This window comes from Cheilinus undulatus, linkage group 7 (assembly GCF_018320785.1).
Source record: "Cheilinus undulatus linkage group 7, ASM1832078v1, whole genome shotgun sequence".
In the NCBI taxonomy this organism is placed as follows: domain Eukaryota; kingdom Metazoa; phylum Chordata; class Actinopteri; order Labriformes; family Labridae; genus Cheilinus; species Cheilinus undulatus.
Window position 1 is genome coordinate 52,888,745 of NC_054871.1, and position 22,879 is coordinate 52,911,623.

General features: G+C 40.1%; 1 protein-coding gene across 4 annotated transcripts in view; it reads left to right on the forward strand.

The window, feature by feature from the left end:
• Positions 1-783: 783 nt before the first annotated feature.
• Positions 784-22,879, forward strand: part of prrc2c (proline-rich coiled-coil 2C) — a 98,555-nt gene continuing 76,459 nt past the window's right edge. For all 4 annotated transcript variants that reach the window (XM_041791354.1, XM_041791355.1, XM_041791356.1 and 1 more), the window contains exon 1: positions 784-1,161. The gene's annotated coding sequence lies outside the window, so the exon portion shown is untranslated. The remainder of the gene's footprint in view (positions 1,162-22,879) is intronic.

Consider the following 22,879-nt stretch of genomic DNA (forward strand, 5'->3'; position numbering starts at 1 on the left):
TTGACTAAGTAAAGACTAAAATGTGAACAATTTTTATGGACTAAAATGAGACTAAAATTAGAAATGCCTGTCAAAATTAACACTGCAGTCAAACATGGTGGTGGTGGTAGTGTGATAGTCTGGACCAGGACCTGAACTTATTTGCTATAATTTATAGAACCATTAATTCATGACCCAAGATCAAGCACACTTCGGTTATGCAGCAGATGACCCCAAACACACCAGTAAGTCCACCTCTGAATGGACCAAAAAAAAAAACAAAAACAAATTAAGGTTTTGGAGTGGTCTAGCCAAAGTCTGGACTAAAATCTGATTGGAATGCTGTGGCATGACCCTAAACAGGCTGTTCATGCTGGAAACCCCTCCAATGTGTCTGAACGAAAACAATTCTGCAAAGAAGAGTGGGACAAAATTCCTCCGCGGTGATGTGAAAGACTAAGTGATGATTATCACATATGCTTGCTTTCAGCTGTTGCTTGCAAGGATGGAACAACCAGTTATTAGGTTTAGGGGGCGTTGACTTTTTCACACAGGGCTAGGCAGATTTGGATGCCTTTTTCCCTTAATAAATAAAATCACTATAAACTTACTTTTGTATTTACTCAGGTTATCTTTGTCTCACTTACTATTGAAATAGTTTCATGATCTGAAAAATCTAAGTGTGACAACAATGAAAAATAAAATACCAGGAAGAGGGGAAATACTTTTTTCAAAGCGCTGCATGACACCACCTGCACAACGTCAGAGGGGGATATCAGATGATAAATCTGGCAACCACCGACAGCCATCTTTGATTGTGCGACAGGCCGCGGCGCGAGCGAGCGGGGCCTCAGAGAACCAGAAAAACGGTCTGACTCGAGATAACGGGAGAGGAGAGACGCGGAACCACGGAACGACCGAACACAGGCTTCCTCCCCGCATTAACGGCCGAACAGACAGAGCGCGACCGGCGGAGAAGAAACCCGCGAAGGAGAGGTTAGAGCGCCGCGTGCATGTGGAGAGCGGAGCGGCTAACCACCGTTAGCCGAGCAGCTAAAAGGCTAACAGGCTAGCTTTTGTAATCCGCCGGCCAGACACTCCGCCGTTCGCACCGAACCGGGATACAACCGGATTTCAAACCAGGCCACATAGCAGAAGAAGGCACCGAGGAGGCAGCGGCAGGTGAGTGTGAACGTCACACTAGGTGAAAATATGACGCCTATGCAGGTGTGTTAGTGACCAATAAAGTTAGCTGTTAGCATGCTGATGTGATGGCGACCACTGAGAAACGAAACCATGCTAAAGGCTAAAGGATGCAAGCTAGCGTACCAGCAGCACCACGTTTCTCATTAAACAGTCAAATATGTGCATTAGAACACATTGCAATGGTATGTGTAACTTACGCGCTGGTATGGAAACCTTAACGCCCCCTGTGGATGAGCCCCAGGCGGACGGGGCCTCTGCTCTCTGCCGGTATGAGCCACCCAGCCCACCGGCAGTCAGAGCCACGGAGGGTGGCCTGCTCTCAGAATCAGTACCACTCAAATACATCACCCTCACCTCAGCTAAATCCGACATTAAGTGTAGGTGGTTTAACATATCATTGTAACTCATGTGTTAGCATTAACATAGATGGGAAGATATTTTCTGCAGTTTGGTGGATCTGGTCATTAAACGGCGCATTTTTACCTCATGAGTGTGCACATTTTAGGATGTGAAACACTCCAAATGATTCATACACTGAGCTTGTAGATAGGGATCTGGGGATTTCTGATCAGTTCTATAGCATCGATGGTTAGGTACGGGTATTTGGATAGATTTAAGGTGGCCTTTCAGAGATGTATTGATTTTGGATGTCAGGTATTGATTAACCAGCAAGAAGCCTCCCCTAATTTACTGCCGGATATGGAAGTGGTTCTTGGAGGGCTCAAACATCCATCTAGAGCAGTGATCATCTGGTGGCCCGGGGACCATATCTCTCCATCCCTTGAATCTCTCCATCTGGCTCTCAAAAGATGCTGAAATCCAGAAAATCCAAAGAGGAAAAAAGATGTTTGTTTTTAGGGTTTTTTCAATAATCAACTCTGATTGATCAACATTGTAACAGATTTATCAGGAATGATTTCATGTTTTATCTGTTAATTTCACAGAAATCCACCTGTCAGCCAGTATAGCAAATTTTTTATCAGTCTACTCCTAGTTAATCTGCAGTTGTCTGGGTCAACTTTCCTCTTAAAGCTGGCCACACTAAAGATGATTCTTAACTCATACACAATTTTGAAAAGGTGGATAAGCCATGAGGACAGCTTCAAATGTCTTTTCATCTTATAATCCTCTGAGTGCACACGCTAGAGACGACTCGGCCAGACCTTCAGACCACCTAGTGACGGAGATTAATTTTATTGATATTGATACCCGGATCAATACCACTAACTGTACATTTCTATTGTTTGGTGTTGGGATTCCTGATATGATTTATTTATTTAACCTTTAATTTTTAAATAAATCGGTATGATTATCTGTATGATAACGGTATCTGAGTTTCGTCCCAAACCATCAAGGTTCATGGGTCACATTTTGATTCACGTAGTCACACAAAGAATACGTCTGAATTATTAAAAAATGAAACAAATGTGACAGTATTTACCTGACAGTCTTGGTGGCAGTAATGCTGATGTTTGCTAATAGGTATTTAAGCTCCAGCAAAGAACAGAAAGTAGCTGGCATATCAAAATACATAGAAAAAATAGAAGTTAGCTCCCAGGTCCTGCCGCAATAGAGGCAGAGCAGCAAAACCTGCCTGCCTTTTCTCCCTCTCCTCATCGCCACGCTGTTTTTAAAAAGCCTCTGGATGTGAAAGAAAGGGGGGTTGAAAATATTATTTATTAGGGCTGCAGTAATAGATTCTTTTTGTAGTCGAGTATTCTATTGATTCTTCTGACGAGTAATTGAGTACTCTAATAAGAAGTATTGAATTTTTTAATCAGTCACTCTGGCTTTTTCAAGAGAAGTAGTACTAGACAAATGAGAAAAGAAGCTTGGTCCCCTAAATGAACTACTTCTATATTAAAAATTGGTATTATGCTTTAAAGAAAATATATTTTACAAAGTGCAATGAAGTTCTTATGACAGTTTAAATTTCTTAACATTACAAGAAAAGGAAGTTAAACAATGACATTAGATTATGCCATATTTGGGGTTTTAGGGATCCTCTCCCAGGAAATTTTGGGTGCCAACACTTTATTTCTTCTATTGTAGTTTATTTTTATTTTCCAATTTGTCATTATAGTAAAGGGACACAATCATTTTAACATCCTCTACTTTATACATGAATGTAATATTTCACATTATAGCAACAATAAAGCGCCATCATTCACCCAGTGGTCTGATGATGTCTGAGCGGTGAACCTTTAGATTACAGGAATATGGTCTATTTTTCAAAGTGTGTTCACTTTTAATTTTAGCACATTTTTGTTTCTGAGTTCATCCACCATAAAAATATGACCTTTCAATACCATGCACTGACATGGAGAACACATTTTAAGGGATAAAGCTGCTTCTGTGACCTGTTGAATTCTGACTATATGATGATGAACTTTGACCTATTTAGTCTCAGTCAATGTCTGTGGCAATAACGTGTTTCTATTTAATTGGTGTCAATTTATTATCAGTATAAGTCTTACAGAATTATTTGGGATGCTGACACTTTTTGAAAAATACGCTGCAATCAAGACGTCAGTGCGCTGAGTTTTAGATAATTTATTATTAAATGTATGACGTGTGCTCGCGGAAGAAAGAGAGAGAGAGAGGGAAAGCCCCAAGACAGGACTTGAATCGTGACGCCTGACGGTGTTCCGTGAAACCGTCGGGCCAATAAACCAGAAGTTTATGAAATTCCCTTAAGTCTGCAGACACAAACTAAGCGCTGTCTCACTCCAGCGAGTCATGCAGGCAAGATCAACTGGGAGATTTGTACCGACATAGTGCCACATCTGCCAGCCGCAGGCAGTGGCTGCATCAAAACGCAGGGCGCATACCTGTAAGCATCACTGCATCAACTTCTCTTCCTTCGTGATTTTCACGGCTCGTATCATGCATGTTGCGTTATAGTAACAGCGAAAACAAGTACATTGTGCCTCACAAATAGCCGTCCGTGTGAAACGCAGCTCGCTGTGCAACAAACGGCGCGGTGTCCGGGCTACAGTATGGGCGTAAATGGAAGTCTCGCAGCAGATAATTTGCCTCGAGGAATTTTTTGATTCGAATCACCCGAATAATTCGAGGAATCGTTTCAGCCCTATTATTTATTAATTCATTTAGCATTTATTTGACATGGACACATAGTTACATTGATGCCATGACCTTTTATCATGCCCTGGTCCCAGATGCACAGCTGTGTTTCTGGCAAAGTGCTAATTTTCAACACCTGTCCATGGGAGGCTTTTAGAGATTAAGGTTGTAAATAAGGGAAAATTAGGAAATAAGATACCTACAACACAGTACATTAGCAAATAGAGTTAAACGGATAAAATACAAATCCAATAAATAAAAGCTGTATAGGAGACAGTTCCTTCAGATAAACAGGTATACAAGCACATGTTTCATGTGTGGGAACAGTATTGTTGCTCCTTCAGCCATGATTTAATACCTTTTATTAAAGTCTTTAAAGTTAAGTTGCATTTTCAGCTCAGTGGGTAGATTATTCCAGAGTTTTGCTCCAGGGACAAAGAAGAGCAATTTGTGTTTCTGTTATCAAGTATTCATAATTGAAACAGACTTCACCAAGAATCAAATAAGAATCCTGCTGTAGATGTAAATAAAATGTTCATTAAACCAGTTCAACATTGCAGAGTTTTCAGTCAGGGTACAAGAAACCTTCACAGAAAGTTAGGAAGATCATTCACCAACCCAAGGACAGAAGTGTGTTTTTTCTGCTTCCAACATTTTTTGAGCTCGTTTCATGTTTTTTTGTCGTTTCAGGGAGCTAAAACTCTGACTTGGCCCTCTTAATTAAAGAAGTGCTCTTGTTATGAAGTTGTCTGAAGGAGAGCCAATCGATGCCTTGGTCCAGGCAGCATCTCTTGCCTTAAGGAGATTTCCAATCTCTGGAAAGAACCAGAGATTATTACACCCTTTAACCCGAAATGTACATAACGAAGCATGTTTATCTATTAATCTTAGGAATTCATCATAAAAATATTTCTAGGCAAGCTCTACATCGTCAAAGAGCGAAACTCTGCTCCAATCAAAGTGAGACAAATCATGAAGCTTTGGACTTGAATAGGTGAAAGTGCACTGATCTCAGTGTTTAGTGCAGCCTGCACCACTTGGGTTCTCTCTCTCTCTCTTCCATGTGTGGATTAAATGATAAATTATTTAAAATTCAGTGCACTGATGTCTCATAGCGTATTTTTCAAAAGGTTTCAGCATCCTAAATCATTTAAGAAGACTTATTTTGATAATTAATAGGACAGGGTTAAAAAATTGATCCTCCAATTAAGATAGATTCTTTTTGAAAATTTACAAAATTGATTCATGTAATCCAAAGATCAAACTTCTAATTTATGCCTTTTCCTTTTCCTTTTGGCTCCTCGCTCTACCGGTCTCAGACTGACGTCGCTCATGAAGCCTGAAACCTGACCTGCACTCACCTCTAAAAGCATTTAGACTCTGATTCAAGGTTTAAATCTTACGCACAGTCATCTCATTTTGGTTACATAGGTGTGTTATCAATACGAGCTGGATACAGTATGTCTTCCTCGAATGTAAACCTCCGCTGGTGCAGTCCAAGCGCTCGAGCTCTACAGGCAACTCGGTGGAGAGCGCTTAAGCTGCTGCTTCCGACCATGCAGACTCGCACAGACATAGTTATTGTCTGGGGCGCTATGTTCAAGAGCAGCGAACCCCAACTGTTTTGTGAAACCCCTGTATACATCCCTCCGTACAGTGTGCTGTATTTTACTACTTCTCTGTTTCACTACTGCACAGATTATGCATGGCCCCGCTGTGTAAAACAGTGAAATGATGGGGTGTTCAGAAAAAGAGGAACTCTAATTATTTAGAAAGATATCATTAATAAAGTTGCATCTCGTGTAGATTTTCTATTAAGTTAGAATAATATGACATTACCAACATACAGTGTACGCAATGTAATGGATAACATGATGCATATTCAGGGTTTCCTCCAGGATTTTGAAAATGATATTTATTGTGCTTTTACCATGCCTGCCTCCTTACAAACATACATAAACACTTTAGGATCATACTAATGACAACTAACCTGACACGCCAGATGGATGTGTTTCACACATCCATCTGGTAAAGCTTCAATAGGAAATGTTTGATAAAAGGCAGAGGCTTTAAAAAACTTGGAGTGTGGTTGGATGAATGTCCTGTCTGTCACATCTCTACGGGCCAATCAGCGCAACAAAACACATGACGTAGCCGCTACCGCTTCCTCAGTAGCTGCGTGTGTGCAGCTACTGAGGAATAACGCGAAACATAGGGACTATAGACATGTCAGTACTCAACTTTTGTCGTTTTTGAAAAGAAAACAACTTGCTGCTGGTCTTTGTTCTTTTTTTAACAAAGAAATGTTAAGTTCTTGTTAAGTTCTGATAAAACTGGCGCTTTAGCAGCATCCATGCTAATCTCTTCCTCCATAACTGCACCAACTCTTGCTGCTGCTTGTTTACATCACAACTCTGCTGCGCCTGAAAGTACTGCCCCTCGTTGCTGATTGGTCCTGTCACTTTTTAACCAGGCCTAAACGGTTCAGATGGGACCTTTGCAAGATGGATTCACCAGTGAAAAACAAGGAAACGGGGGTATCCATCTGCTTTGCAAGGTTAAATGACAACAGCCTGGAGATATGATTTGAATAAAAGACTCTTGTAGTGGGATTCTGCTTTTATTACGTCTTCTTGCAATTATTTTATCCCAGAGGAGCCACGGGTAAGCCTCAGCCTATAAAAGTCAATAGTTGAATGATAACTTATTTGTCGCTCACTTATTCAACAAGCTAACATTGGTTTGTTAATGCTTGTTGTCAGACTGACCCGCACTCATTGACAGACACACACTCTCTCCTCTCTGTCACAAACACACACACTCAACTGCTCCTCTTGCCCTGTGACAACAGCTCACGCTTTTCCTTCCTCTCTCCTGTTTTAGTGGGCATTTAGAACACAAAGTGAGGCAAATACCATCGATTAGATGAATGCCTTGTCATTGCTATTTGTTTTTATCCAGTCTCGTATCATAACAGAAACAGAACTAAAGTTCTGCCAGAGTTTTTACAACAATGAGCTATTTTTAGATCGCTAGCATCTCATCTCCATTGTGAGATACTGTTGATGATGAATATATCCACTCGAGTGTACTGCTAATCATAGGATTATAATCAGGGAAGCACTAAACTAAGTGAAAGTAAAGTTTATCAGCCATCTGTGTGTGATGACAGACAGGAAGCTGAGACTCTGGTGTTTGTGTTTCAACCTGAGTTTCCGTTAGCCGGCATTTGCCAGTCATTGGCCGGTAAAAAGGGCGGAAGTCCGGCAGATAAAAATATAACCGGTCAAAATGTCCAGCAGAAAACATGCAAACGACCAGATAAGTAAATACTGAATATTTTCATATTATATTTTGTGTAACCTACAAGATATGTTGTGAGATTGCGTTAATATAAACTAAAAGTTGCCTAATCTTAGTAATCTACTGTCCTGCGATGCTGGGGTTGTTTATCTCCTCAGACGGCAAGCACATGGCTTAGATGTATGCACGATGACGTCAAAGCTCTGCGCAGGCTCAGTATTGCTGGGGACCATGCAGGGAAAGTGGGAAGGTTTGACCAGAGCTTTCTCGTAAAGCAGAATTTTAATGTCAGTGTTTCCCCTAGGATGGAGTTGTAGCAGCGGAGGTTAAGCGCGTGTGCCCCACCGCCAAATGTGTCGTTGAAGATGTGTAATTTTTTTCTTAAAAAATCAATAATCAGAGATAATGTACTTTTACCAAAGTTAAAGATCCAGGGCTTTTGAGAAAATATAAGGGACCACACAAGCCCCCCCATGGCTCCACCTCTAACTGATAAACTTAGCCACCACACAGGATTTACAGATCATATCAGCACAGTGTCAGAAACATAGGGTTATAAACACATTAGGAAATAATTAATTACAGACATATTTCAAGAGCAGCTGCAGCAGTTTTTAAGGAGTATTATTCTGTTAGATCCACTAAATGAACCTAGTTAGAGGGCTGAGTTGTGATCAGGTCTGAATTTAATTTTTGTTTGTACTAAAACTGTTTAAGTTCGTAAACAAGGCACAGTATAATTTCATAAATGTGTACAGAAGCTTTCACACTCTTCATAGCGCTGCAGACATACAGCAGAGGGTTTCTACTGCTCTGATGCACCTCATGACGCACAGGAAGAGACTGGCACAGAGATACTGAACCAACATTCTGTTATTTGAAGGGAAATCCTGTTTATCCATAGAAATTGGCCTCTTTTCATAAAGTGTTTTATTTACAGACAAGGACAGGGACAGAAAGGGGCAAACAGACTGAAAACGAACTCTCTGTAGGAGCTGACTGAAGTACGCTACGCTTTTTGGCACTCGCGAACAATGATCAAGAAAATAATTCCACCTACAGCTTGAATAACAAAGAATGTGTACATGAAGTCTGTAAATCTGATCCTGACATTACTCTTATTAATATAACCAGGGTTTAATTAGTCCAGACTGTCAGCTGTAGCTGATGTTTTTGGAGGTGATGCCTGACAAGGATGTGAGTGTTTTGTTTCATACTTCACTCAGTCAGAAAACTTTGATTAGAACAGTAAAAAAAAAAAAACGTATTTGTAAAGGACAGTGCTTAAGTGACTACAATATTATAATTTCTTGAAATGAACGCAGCTTCTGTCATTCCGTGCATTACGTGTCAGGTCAGACTGTAGGAGGAATTGGACGCGCATGTTGCACGTACAGGTGGGAGGGAGAGATGACACACACTGCACAGGCAGGTGTTAATGGCCAGGAAATCAGCAGGAATGGTCAGGTAGGATGGTAGCTGTTTGACGCAGGACTCTATCGCTACGTCCTGTCGGTTCAGTTCAGCGCTGTGTGAACAAGGAAAATGACAACTTTTTTTAACATCTTGCTGAGCTCCATGTGTGCGTGTGCCGAGGGCGCGTTCTCCCGCTTACTCCCGGGTAAACGCTTTTGCGCCGTGAGTGTCTGAAGCTGTCACCTCTCCCTCTCGCTTTCTTTTGCAAAGAGAAGACTCGCCTTACTCGAATTCTGATTGGCTCTATGTTTTAGCTGACCAATCCAACTGACAAATGCAACACGTATTAGTCAATCAGTGGCTGATAAGGACGTAAGGGATGAAATACGGAGCAAGTGGCGTCCCGTATTGAATCAGTACAGGACGCTGCATTTAAATGCAGCAGTGGTGGTCAGATTCCAGCAGCGGCGGTGTGCCGCATCTGGATGCATATAGGGGAAACACTGAATGTAAGTGAGGTCAAAGGCTTGATATCATCAGCGGTATCAAGGGATTTTGTGTCATCTCTGCGAGTAATGGAGAGGCTGAAACAAAGGGAATTGTTTAGCAGAGCGGCTGAAACACTGATGCAGCAGCTGAGAGAGAGAGGCCTACGCCAGATAGAGTTGTTGGACTTCGATAAACTACCTATGACCAATCCTCAGATAAAGTTGGATTGTAGTCAACACAGAATCGTATCCTGCAGAGTGGCATGGACTGCTTGGAGCTGATAACAAAGGCTCTGTCTCTCCTCAGGGAGGTTACAGTTATATCATCATGAGGACTGACATTAGCAGCTGACGGTAAGATTAATTTTTCATTTGAAATGTAGAGTTCTAACACAGTGTCCAGTTAAGAGAGCACCTTTATGTGTTTGGATGCGTCGTTGTTGTCGGTGGAGGATGGTATTTGGCTGTTGTAAACTGCTAAGTTATGATAGCGGCCAATGAGCTAACAGGCTAACGGTGCTGATGTGAAGCTAACTGTTGTTGTTGATGAGTTTAACGTGGGCGTATATTGTGTAACTGACTGCATGTGTAAGGAAAAGCGCAGCTTTCACTTTGATACTTTAAACCACTTACACACACACACTAAAAAAAACAAAAAAAAGTGAGAGAGATTTATGTGTTTTGCTGCTGTTAATGCAGCATTATGTTAAACAAATGTCCAGTAGTTGTTTTAAATGGCTGGAATTCTTGAAGACTGCCAGTCATTTTGACCGGGGACAAAAAAAGTCTAGCGGAAACGCTAGTGTCACCATTAAGTTACTTGCAGAGCAGTGTCACATTTCATGATTACAATTTCAAACTCTTATTATGGTACGTAAATGTGCACAAATACAGATTATGTTTGTATGGATCCATGCATACAATAAAGTTTACATGTTTAACATCTGAAAAAAAGATCATAATTAGACCGACATAGACACAAACAATTAAAGGAATCAGTGATGTCCATTTGTGCACTCGGAGAGCGCAGACCTCCGCCATTAGCCTCATCTCCCAATAGTACAGAATCCTTTAAAAAAATGCTGGATCCAGATGGTGATCCGGATCACTCCCAAAATCTAATCAGTTCTTTCTCATACCATTTGTGACATTTCCTAAAAATTTCATCAAAATCCGTTCATAGCTTTTTGAGTTATGTAACTAACTAACTAACAAACCTGGAGATAATGATTGGGTTGGAATAGAGTTTTTGCCTTCCTGCCACATCAGGAGTAACGTTAGGACTGTTTCATACCAGCATTAAGTGTAAAGTTTACCTCTGCTGTCTCGAAGGCTTCCCCACATATGAATGAGTCTGACATCTGAAAGATTTAACAAAAAAATACCCAAATAATTATTTCAGAAACAGTTTATTGTAACATATAACATATTTATAATAGGTAAGATTATGTATTTTGGTAAATGTTCTTAATGGTGATTGATTGTCCTCCACTGACTTTGTCTACTTATTTTCTCTCTCTTCACTATTATTATTCTCACACACTACATGTCTCAGTCTCCTCCTGTTGTCTCTATGCCTGTGTGATCTTTTGTCAACACTCCTAAGTTTATAAAGGTTGAAGAGTTTGTCGTAATCTGTATGTGAACGAGGTTTATTTAAGCACATAAATAAATATCATGAATATCGCCAACATCATCAGGCACTATGAGAAACATGCACATAAGGAATAAAAAGACAAAAGGTGTCGTCCACCAATTTATTGATCCCAGATGAATGAGTTTGAAAATGATAACATGATCATCAGGTGACCCGTGGATACGCCGCTCAGTCTGTATAGGAGCTGAGCTGATCCCCTTACACCTGCCCCCACACACCTTTGAGGGGCCATGCATATTTCTGCCTGCTGTGGTGAGAAGATCAAGAGGGAGCTGATGCGGACATGAGCTCAACTGTCGCTAATATTAACCACGTTCCCACCGGTGTGTCAGTTTGCAGCATGATTTTCCTGCATTACAAGTGTCAGACTTGTTCCAAGAATTTGATGAATTAAGCACAATTGTGGCAGTCTCACGAATTCAGCGCTCCTTAAACCATCTCGGACATAAAAGAAGTAGGGCATCGGTTCATACACAACTTTAGAGGATAAGTCAGTTTAATTGGAAAGCTCTCCCTCACAATATTGAGTCAAAGCATCCCAACACACATGTGACCGCAGCACTGACACAGGGAGGAGGAAGCAGGGCTCATTGATCAGTGAACTTGCTCAGCTCTGGTTATAAAGTTAGACGGAACAAGCAGGAAACCGGGACTCAGAAATTACATGCATTCTAGATAGGGCTGGGTATTGTTAAGAACCTCATGGTTCAATTTGATTTAGACTCTTTAGGTTGCGATTCGATTTGATATCGATTCGATATTGATTTAAATGCTTCAATGTCGATTCAGTAAGAAGTAGAATACACAACCTGTTGACAATTTTTTTACAATTATTTTCATGCCCATGTGAACATATTTGGTAAGTCACCTCACATTTTTGAGCAATAAAACATCTGAAAATAAAAATTTGCACAATAATAACTTATTTGTGTATATGGAGTACAAAAGTAAAAAACATGACAGTTCTGTATAAACACTGAAAAAGTACAGTGCATGTAAACTTAAATAATGTTTCTGTCCTCTTGGAAATTGTGATAAACCTCACATAACATGGTTATGGTTGGTTGTTGTTTGGTTGAGTGAGGCCTCCATCCATACAATGCACAGCGACCCCCACTGGCCAGGACGTGAATCGATTCAGAGGATTTGCTGAATTGATATTGAATTGGGGGAGGAAATATTGCGATGCATTGATTAAATGATATTTTTGCCCACCCCTAATTCTAGATGAATAACAAAGGGCTATTTGGTTTGTTTAATAAAGGGACTAGGTATAACCCTGCTCTATAGGACAGGTATCCTTAAATGACTTCCGTTGTGATCTGGCGCTAGAAAATACAGTTAAATGAAAATTAACTTGACCTTCAAGGGTGGTGGGGTACCCCCCTTATATAATGGTAGGGGAAACACTGATAATTCTGAAGGCATGGTGGCTTTTATTTTGGCATGGTGGTGTGCCACAATCAATCACATGTAGCAGAAACCATAATATTTCTTTTTATCAGTGCTATGGTTTCTGTCTTTTAATGAAAGAGCATAGTTATCTATAGAACACACCTCACAGACAGCAGACAGGAGTCTATGATGGAGGGACAGATCAACATTAGAGCACCACACTGTACGAACTATACCTCTTATTTATTTCTTTAGTTATTTTGACTCCTTACTCTATTGTTCATTTGTTTTAAACTTATTCTCCCTCCATGGACCCCAACGTACATTTTTCCAAGAGGAGAAATCAGAGGAATAGGAGGTAGTGGGTTGGGTTTTCATTTGTGCAATATAAAGAAAAAACACTGGGTAGTTATAGTAGTTTAGGTTTTCCATGTTGGAGTAATTTTTTAAAAACACTTTTTTTAAACACTGATATTTGATGGTGTTTTGATATTGAAAATTCAGAAGTTTTGAGGTTATTTAACATTTATTATTGCATATTATTAACCGAAAATGGGTACCATTGTGTACCGGTATTGGTTCACAGGTACCGGGAATCGGTACTGTACCGGTTCGAAGGCAAAAGGTATCTCTGTTAAAGTTTAACAGACTGACTTATCTCTGTTAAAACAAACATGGTGGAGCCTGGCTGCTCTGCTCATCTGAAGGAACCTCCAAACTTTAAAAGAATATCAGACTGCATGATGGATTTAAACACTACAAAGACAGTTATTAGGGACTGTATCTTTGGTTTTTGGAGCAAACGTGGAACTCTATGATGCTTAGTTTGTTTTAAGTTTATCCTCTGCTCTAGGCTATGTAGCGTTCCATTGCGCTATACACCCAAAGTTTCTGGCTGATGTTACGAGTAGCCGACAGCTGATGGATGAGTGACTGACTCACACAGTAAGATGAGAACAAGACAGGATGAAGCAGTGTTTGAATCAAAGTTACAAAGTAACAAACAGCAACACTAAGAACAGGTCTACATACGTGAGCTGTATTTCCTGTCATGACAGCTGCTGCTCCTGGTGTCTGCATGATGATAGATAGATGGATATATTCAAGATATTTTCTTCTGGAAAACAACCATCTTCCTCCAGTCATTAAAAATCTCTTCTTAACCAGCAATCAGATGTGAACGATGCCAACATTATATTAATTTGACAGGAGGAATGGGTGGTAATACAATACTACCATATACCGGGGTATTAAAAAAGCCATTGCTTTAATTAACATCGTTAAGACATTGCTGAGATGAGCAATAAATTCTTCAAAAATATGCATTTTTTCCACCAGCAGCACCACTGACTGTGTGTAAAGATGCTTTAGAATTGATAACAGAACTGTTAAAGATGTCAGACTAATTTGGTGGACAAAGAACACATGAGTATACTGTAAACCGGCACATATATCCTCACGGTTTACTCTCAAGTCAAACTCCTTAACGTGGACGCTTGCTATATGATGATCCACAGCAGCTCGAGTTTAAAAACACTGTAAGTCTTCTTTTCTGGGTGGAGATTAGCTGAATAATTCCTCCCATCAATATTGTAGTTCATTTTGGTTAAACGAGCCAAGGCATGTCTGAATTTTACGTACCGTCCGTTAATGAGACAGACAGCGAGGACGGAGAGAGATGAGGAGGAGACAGTTACAGTTAGGATTCGAACAATGTAGCGTCACACTGCATGGAATGTAACGTGCATTCTGAGAGTAAAGAAAAGTTTAGGTAACAGGTTTGGGTTTAACCATTTAACTAAAACTCTGTGTTTGAGAGAACAGAAGGATTGAAGGAACAGACACTGAATTCTGGGTTTTCATTATCTGTAAGCCATTATCATCAACATATCAAGAAATAAAGGCTTGAAATATTTCACTCTGTGTAATGAATCTATATAATATATGGTTTTCATATTCAGAAACAAGTGACAAAAAATACTGAACTTTTTCATGATATTCTATAGGGGTGGGTAAAAGTATGGATTCATCGATGCATTGCAATACCCCCACCCCCCCCACCCCCACCCACCCCCACCCACCCCCACCCCCACCCCACCCACCCCATTCAATATCGATTCAGCAAATCCTCTGAATTGATTCACCTCCTGGCCAGTGGGGGTCGCTGTGCGTGTGATTTGCGTTGTATGGACGGAGGCCGCACTCGACCAAACAACAAACAACCATAACCAAGTTATGTGAGGTTTATCACAATTTCCAAGAGGAAAGAAATATTAAGTTTACATGCACTTTACCTTTTCAGTGTTTATACAGAACTGGCATGTTTTTTAATTTTGTACTCCTTATTCACAAATAAGTTATTATTGTGCAAATTTTTATTTTCAGAATTTTTTTTGCTCAAAAATTACCAAATATGTTCACATTGGCATGAAAATAATTATTAAAACATTGTCAACAGGTTATTTGTGTATTTCTACTTCTTACTGAATTGACATTGAAGCATTCAAATCAATATCACATCAAATCGAGTCACAACCTAAAGAATCGAATCGAATCCAGTTGTGAGGTTCTTAACAATACCCAGCCTTAATATTACAATTTTTAAAGATGTACCTGTATAATGCTCTTCTAAACTGTGATGGACATCCTGCCACTAGAGGCTGCTGCAGCTTCATTAGGAGGATAACTGTCTTGGAGAGGCCAAGACTTACTCCCAGTGTTCTTTCGTTCTCCAGGCTCATTTTAGTCTCATTTGATGCATGTTGCATATGTGCTTTGACCCCCCTTGCAAGAACTGATGTATGTTTTTGCACCAGGGATATGATAGAACAATGTCAGGTCTCAAAACCCACCAGCCACTCTGTCTGTCATGACAACCTTAGCAAAGTGTTGATATCTCTGCTTGGACAAGGACCCATCTAGGTTTGCTTATTTGTATCAGCCCAGTTTTGCATATTTTCCTCTGTTTTTTTAAGTCACAAACACACACTGCGCTAGTTCCCAGAATATAAACAATCTCTAAGTTGCTAAACCCACTGCAGTGTGGCAGTTTTTGCTTCCATTGCAAATAAGGTGTTTCTACTGTATTATACATTGTTTAACTTTCCACCTACTGTCAGGCTGTACAGGACAGCTCTGAATATGACTTACAATGATGATTCATGCAACAGTTTCACTTGTCAATTTTTTACAAATTGTGCTGATCTGTGTTCAGTCATCTCTGCCAAAATGAATGTGCAAAATGCCACAGCGTTTTCAGCTCCGACTTCATCAGGATCCAGAGTTTCTGACAGAAAAGTTCTTGCCGTTGGATTTTAAGCCTGAAGAAATTAAATCACTATTCTTTGGATAGTATTCAAAAGTTGCTGTGATTATTTTTCAAAATGTATTTTTCTTAAAATACCAGTCCACTCAAGTCAGGTGAAAACTGTCACCTCTTAAGATTTGAGATTGCTTTGTAGTCTTTGACTTCTGATACTGCTTTCAGTGGAGGTACTATTTTCAGACAATATCTGCTGATATTTAGACCTAAAGCTTCAACTGAAGGACACATCAAAGTGTCACTATTCATCTGATTTCAGTGAGCAACCAACACCAGAAATAGAAAAATCCTTCCTATAAGAGGGACTCACGTTTCTGTCTTAGCCCCCTGTACGCTATGAGCTCTGCAGTCATGATGCATAGATGAAACCTGTATCGCTAAAAGGCGGCAATGTGGCTTAAGGACAGAGGGTAGAATGGTAAGGCAAAGGTTTAGGCCTTGAACTGTGCCTGAAGTGTAGGGCTGGAAATTGATAAGATTTTATTGATATTGATGCCATTTTTGATACTTAGCTTGTAACTGGAATATTTCTCATGATTTAAACACCCTTATCAACACACCTGGACAACAATGCTCTCTTCATGCAAATGTTTGTTCATGTCAACAACCCAAAGCAATGACTGATGATGACCAATGGTTCTCTAGTATAAGCTCAGATACTAAAACCTCCAAAAATATGCTTAGAGCATAACATGGTAAACTCTTTTTAGACTCGAGCCTAAAAAGGACAACAGATGGAGATACTGACCTTAATGTAATATTGATGAATAATACCACAATGTAGTGTCAAACTTCAGGCTTCCAGAAGTTAACTCCTCTGTTCTCAGCAGCATAACACAGAACCACTAGTCATATGATGAGACTCTTATCCAGCGAGACTAGATGAGATTTTTACTTCTTTTTTTTTTAATTTTGGAAAAAATACACAAGTGGAAAATATGTCCTTTTATACGCCTGAGAATCATAATTGCAAGGCATTCAGTGTTTAAACTAGTGATGCACAATACGTTTTTTTGCAGATAAAAATAAACATGCCTCATGTTATCTATAATATTATGTACATTCTCTGTTGTAAATGTTAAATTATGCTAACCTTATAGAAAATCTACATGAGATGCGAGTTTATTACTCATATCTTTCTAAATATTAGACTAAGCACTCCGTTATTTCCTCTTATAAATGGTGGGGGCATGCGTAATGTCCATGGCTGTAAAACGGAGGAATAGGGGATCTTAAAATAAAGAACACTGTGCAAATTACCGTTGTCTGCTCCTCGTTTGATTTCCAGATAGCTCCTCATTCAGCAACAAACTCATCCTCTGTTTCAACTTTGCCTTCGGCCCTGTTTATGTTTCTGCACGTGAGTTACGAGTGCGTCGCAGTTGATGATGTACATGTGTGCGACAGTCGCAGACATATATGCCATCAACTATAGTTAATCGTTGAATGCCATTTCCTCATCATGGTAAGTTTTTTTGCAAACGATAGGATATCCCCCATTCCTAGTAGTGTGCAAAGATACTTATAGGTAATTCTTACTAATATCACTCGTGTTTTTTTCAACAAACAAAGAACTATTCTGACTGTATAACTGTTATTATAGTTAAATTTTTTTAACATTTGTGTACCAAGTACAACATACACAAACAACTGACATAGGTTTTCCCCTTTTCCCTTGAAATGAATTAAAGTAAATTGACAAGTGGTCAAATCTGACATTTCAATAAACTAAACAAGAATTCAGCTGAGACATGTCAAATCAGACATAAAACTAAATGATAACAGGCTGTCATGATTAATAAATAGAAATGCTTGGGGGTCTCTTTTTTTGTTTCTTTTTTGCTGCTTAAGGCAGAATTAAGAGCTGATGTTTTATATAAAGATTAAAATATGCACTGACATACGTCATATCAGAAATGGGTTAAAAATTTAAAGTCCACCGTGGTCTTTAGGTAAACTTCTGTTCCTAATGTCGATCAGACTGAATGAAACCACGTCAATTAGAGCAGGCAGGTATATGTCTCTGAAAGCAGCAGTGGATCAGGAGACTGTCAGACTGATTTTGTTATTATAATGTTGCCTTTTGGCTCTGGCAAACTTTCTGCAGTTTCCAACGCCTGCTGAATCAGCATTCTGCCTGGCATTAGCCTTTGGCTTGGTCCTAATGCCTGCAGTTGAGGCTAGCGGCTACTGCCGCTTTGTTAGTTAACAGTCAGTTAAATGCTGCTTTTCTGTTCACTGTGATGTAAATTTACCATATCTATCAGCCACAGTGGTCAATGGATCATGTAAAGCATTAGAACAGAGATTTCAGAGAGAAAACAGACCTTTTCTCTTCTTCTAAGGCCAAGTGAAGGTACAGAGACAGGCTGAGGGTGTGAGTGCTTTCCTCAATTCAGATGGTAGCATTTTTTTAAACCTAAGAGGATCGTATTTCCCCTGAGTGGGCGTGGCTTCAGCGTGTTCAACAGACACGCCCACGCCATCCTGGAGCAGTTTTTACTGCCTCATTTTTCATGATTTTGAAGATTAATTTAATAAATTTAGAGATGTTTTATTGGACTAAAATTTGACCTGGGGGTTCATAACACAGTGACGTATCATACAACAAACCTAAATGCAGATTTATTTTCACTTACAGGGTCTTTAACATAATGTGACACGTTTAGATCCAGACTGTTTTAAACAAATGCACTCCTCCTGTAAGTGGATGTTCCTACACAGTGTTCCAGGACAACACTACAGATGGAGACCGAGCTCATCAGAGCTGTCAACTCCCCCAAACACACATCGACACACACTCGTACACTGTCCCAACACTGCTTAGGAGACACTTCAGCCTGAACATTCTCTCTCTCTCTCTCTCTCTCTCTCTCTCTCTCTCTCTCTCTCTCTCTCTCTCTCTCTCTCTCTCTCTCTGACCATGGTGCTGCTCGCTCAGGCTCACCTTCTGGCTCTCCACCCTTTCCCAGTCTTGCTCAGTTTGCCTCTCTGCTAATTCATGTGTAGTGTTATCTTTTTTTGGAGAATCCCTGTCCACACTTGGTCTGCATCAACCTGCCTAATTCAGGTCATTAAGTTAAACAGTTGGCTGCAGAGCTCTGCAGTCGCTCGGGCTTTAGTGTTTGACAGAGTTGATCAGGCTGGTTTAGAAGTAGTAATCAAGATCCAAAAGAGTCTGACCTTCATGTAGCTGATGCTGATCCAGTGAATAAGACAGAGATTAGACTTGGCAGTATCCACTTTTTAACCCTGTCATACCCTCCCCAAATTTTACTGGGGTATATGGTATTAACCCCCCACACACGCACACACACACGAAAACCCATGAGCAGAGCGACAGCGCGCAATTCCACAGTACTTTACTTATTCTTTTATCAAAATGCTTCAGTTAAGAAAAAGGTAATAGGGAGACGTTTGCAGGAGCTCATGAAGTGATTATCAGGTGAGCAAGTTTGTCATGGAGGTGAACATGGTTGCTCTCTTTTCCCTCTCCACACAGACGTGCACTTTTTCCTCTCTCTTACCTTCGCTCCTTCCAGAGCCATTATGAGACATAATAACCTGTTATCTAGGGATGGGACCAATCCGATCCAATATTGGTATCGAGTCCGATATGGATGTAATTAAAAGATGGGATATCTGACTGACAGCGTCGATCCAAGTGACCAATCCAAATCCATCCCACAGTTTGCGGTGGACCATGAACGCACCTCAGTCTAACACAAGACAGTCTGTGTGTAATTGAGCTAGTATTAGTAAGGATGTTCTTAGCGGTATAATTACCTGGTAGATTAAATGTAAATTTATATTTGGAATAGTCAAAACCAGTCTAAAGATGAGAGAACACAAAGAAGAGTGGGTGTGACGTTAGCCTGATAACGGGCGGCGCTAGCATTGAAAGCTAACGCCTGCATTCCTCTTTGCAGATCAATATCATGCTTTGATATTTGGCCTCTTTTCACTTCGGGTGAGTAGTCATACGTGAGCTTAAACCTCGACAGCCCACATACCCCTTTATTTCCATTAACTACTTTGGAAAACTGTCGTACCGCTGCCTTCCTACTATATGCTAACAGCTTAGCCACCGCAGACCTGTTCATTGTTTACATCCGGCGGTGAAGGGTCAGACAGGAAGGCTGGGACCCTTAACTGAAGCTACAGCGGTCTCTAGTGGCGGGAGGTTTATCAAAGACAGTATAGACAGTAGGGGTGGGTAAAAATATAGATTAATTGATGCATTGCAATAACCCCCCCCCATACACACACAAAATTCAATATTGATTCAGCAAATCCTCTGAATTGATTCACCTCCTGCCCAGTGGGGGTTGCTGTGCGTGTGATTCACGTCCGGAGGCCGCACTCGACCAAACAACAAACAACCATAACCATGTTATGTGAGGTTTATCACAATTTCCAAGAGGAAAGAAATATTCGGTTTACATGCACTTAACCTTTTCAGTGTTTATACAGAACTGGCATGTTTTTTACTTTTGTACTCCATATACACAAATAAGTTATTATTGTGCAAATTTTTATTTTCAGATGTTTTACTGCTCAAAAATGTGAGGTGGCTTACCACATATGTTCACATTGGCATGAAAATAATTATTAAAACATTGTCAACAGGTTATTTGTGTATTTCTACTTCTTACTGAATCGACATTGAAGCATTCAAATCAATATCACATCACATTGAATCGCAACCTAAAGAATCGAATTGAATGGTGAGGTTCTTAACAATACCTAGCACTAATAGACAGGGATTTCAAGCCCATTTTCTTAAAAAATGTTAAGTAATTAGTTTAACCGGATTTTAAAGTAGTAGTTTAACCTATTTGAGTTATGCTATTTAGGGCAAGCACTGTTGTTTATAACTTATACTCAGTTGTTGCTATTTAGATGATGTTAATGTTGATTTTTTAGTAGTAGTTCAAATAAATTTGTTTGGAATACATTCAAATTCAATTCATTTTTGTATTTTTTTTGCTTTTTAATAAGAGGAGCTGGGTGGTTGACTACAGCCTCATGTAAACTCACACATTATACCAACAGCAATAATAATTGATAAAGAATATATATATTTATATATCAGAATCAGTATCCGTATCGGCACATATTTATCAGATCGCAACTGAAATAAAGTGGATTGTGCATCCCTAGCAATAACATGGCTATTCATTAATACCTGGGCTTATTATATTACTACTCATTCTTCCTAGCTGGAAGTGACTTTAAGCTGAAGCCTTAGGGTGCACTCACAATAGACCATCCGTGCCATATTTTAACCATGCCGAAGCCCATTTCACCCCCTCCCCTGTCCCCCCTTTGGCCCGCACTCACACTGCTCAACGCATCCAAGCCTGGGCATGGTTACGTCATGCGCCGACGTCATCACACGAAGCATCCATTGTTGATGAATTTATAGTATGCATAAGTGTTGTTTTTAGGCTTTGAAACAGCAACAGATTAATACAATATCTGATCTGACACCGGAGTTATTTCAGCTGACATCTGACATCAGTAGCTACATTAACTATACAGAGCCCAGTGAGGAGAGAGAGAGAGGGGGTTATAGTGGAGAATTATTGCTCACAGCATATTATCTTGAGCCTGATCAGAGTTCCAAGCACTTCTGCTCAATAAAACCCCGACCTTTTTAACTTGTATGAGCCCCTACAGCCGCTCTTCTGCACGGCCATGTACTATCTGAACCCCCCTGGAATTATTTTACGCGTCATGAACTGTGCATCTCTCTGCGTTTGGATGCCGTTCAGTGCACCAAACAAGCTCTCATGTCACAGGACAGCCTGTGTCCAGGGCAGGATTAAATGTTCAGTTAAAAGATTTTTTTAACAGTGACACGAGCAATTTTGACCATCTGATGAGAGCTGGAAGTGTAAACGTCACAGGATTAATAAACAATGCTCTGTTCAAACGTCAGCGACCAAGATCACAATTTCACTTCTTGATAACATTGAATAGAATTAGAGGTAAGTTAATTCAGTGGATGATAGTTTGGCATTATAATTTTTTAATAAGAGAGGTTAAATCAGCTATGTGGTTAACCCGACACACACTTGTCCACATAATTGGCACGCTCCTTTACGCATGGAGGATGAAAGGTGTTTGTTATCCTGTGAGCTGCTGTTTGTGGCTCAATCAAGGGAAGAAGCTTTATTTCACAAACCAAAAAAACCCCTCTCACAGTCGTTAAAGCCTGACTTTGCTAGAAACTGGTCAGAAATGTGGACTGTACTGTGATCAATTAGAATGAGATCGTAGAGCTGTGCGAAGTTAAATCATTCAGCTCTTATAAAATCTTTTAACTTGTTGAAATACAATGAGACGAAATATATATTTCTCTCTCTTGAAAAATCCTGCTGTCTCTAGTGTGCACCTGCTACCTCGGCTCTGGGGCGGATCCTTTTTTTGTTACTTCACGCTACATCACATTTCCGCGCTTGTGCTCCTTCATTTGCATCTCTGCCGTGCCTAGGCCCACCTAATCCATCCTTGCGGGGTCCACGAAGCATGCCGCAACGAAGCATGAAACGATTGCGCTCACACTGGCCAAACATACCGGACTTTAGGCAGAAACGGGCCCAGGCACAGTACGGATGGCCTAGTATGAGTACGCCTTTAGTTTTCAATCCTTACAGGTAAGCAGAGATAAGTCAGGATGAAATCAACCTTAGTTTCCTTTTTCTCCTCTCTGTCTTTCTTTCCGTGTCTCTGTGCATGATAACTTATCTATATGACATCTTTACCCTATTGTATAAGGATAAGTTAAACTAAAAATCCACAGCTGTTATTATACAGTATGAGTGTGAAGCAATGTCCTGTGTGCTTCAAAACAGATAAAAATCAGCTTTCATTATTTATATCCGCATTGTGCAGCCTGGTGAGCTCTGTCTATAGGAAGCTTATAAAAAGTTACGGACCACTTTAGAGCTTTAAATAACAACAAACATTTTTAAACTTTATCTACATTTCCCAGAAAAGGATTTAAGAAAAGTTCAGACATTT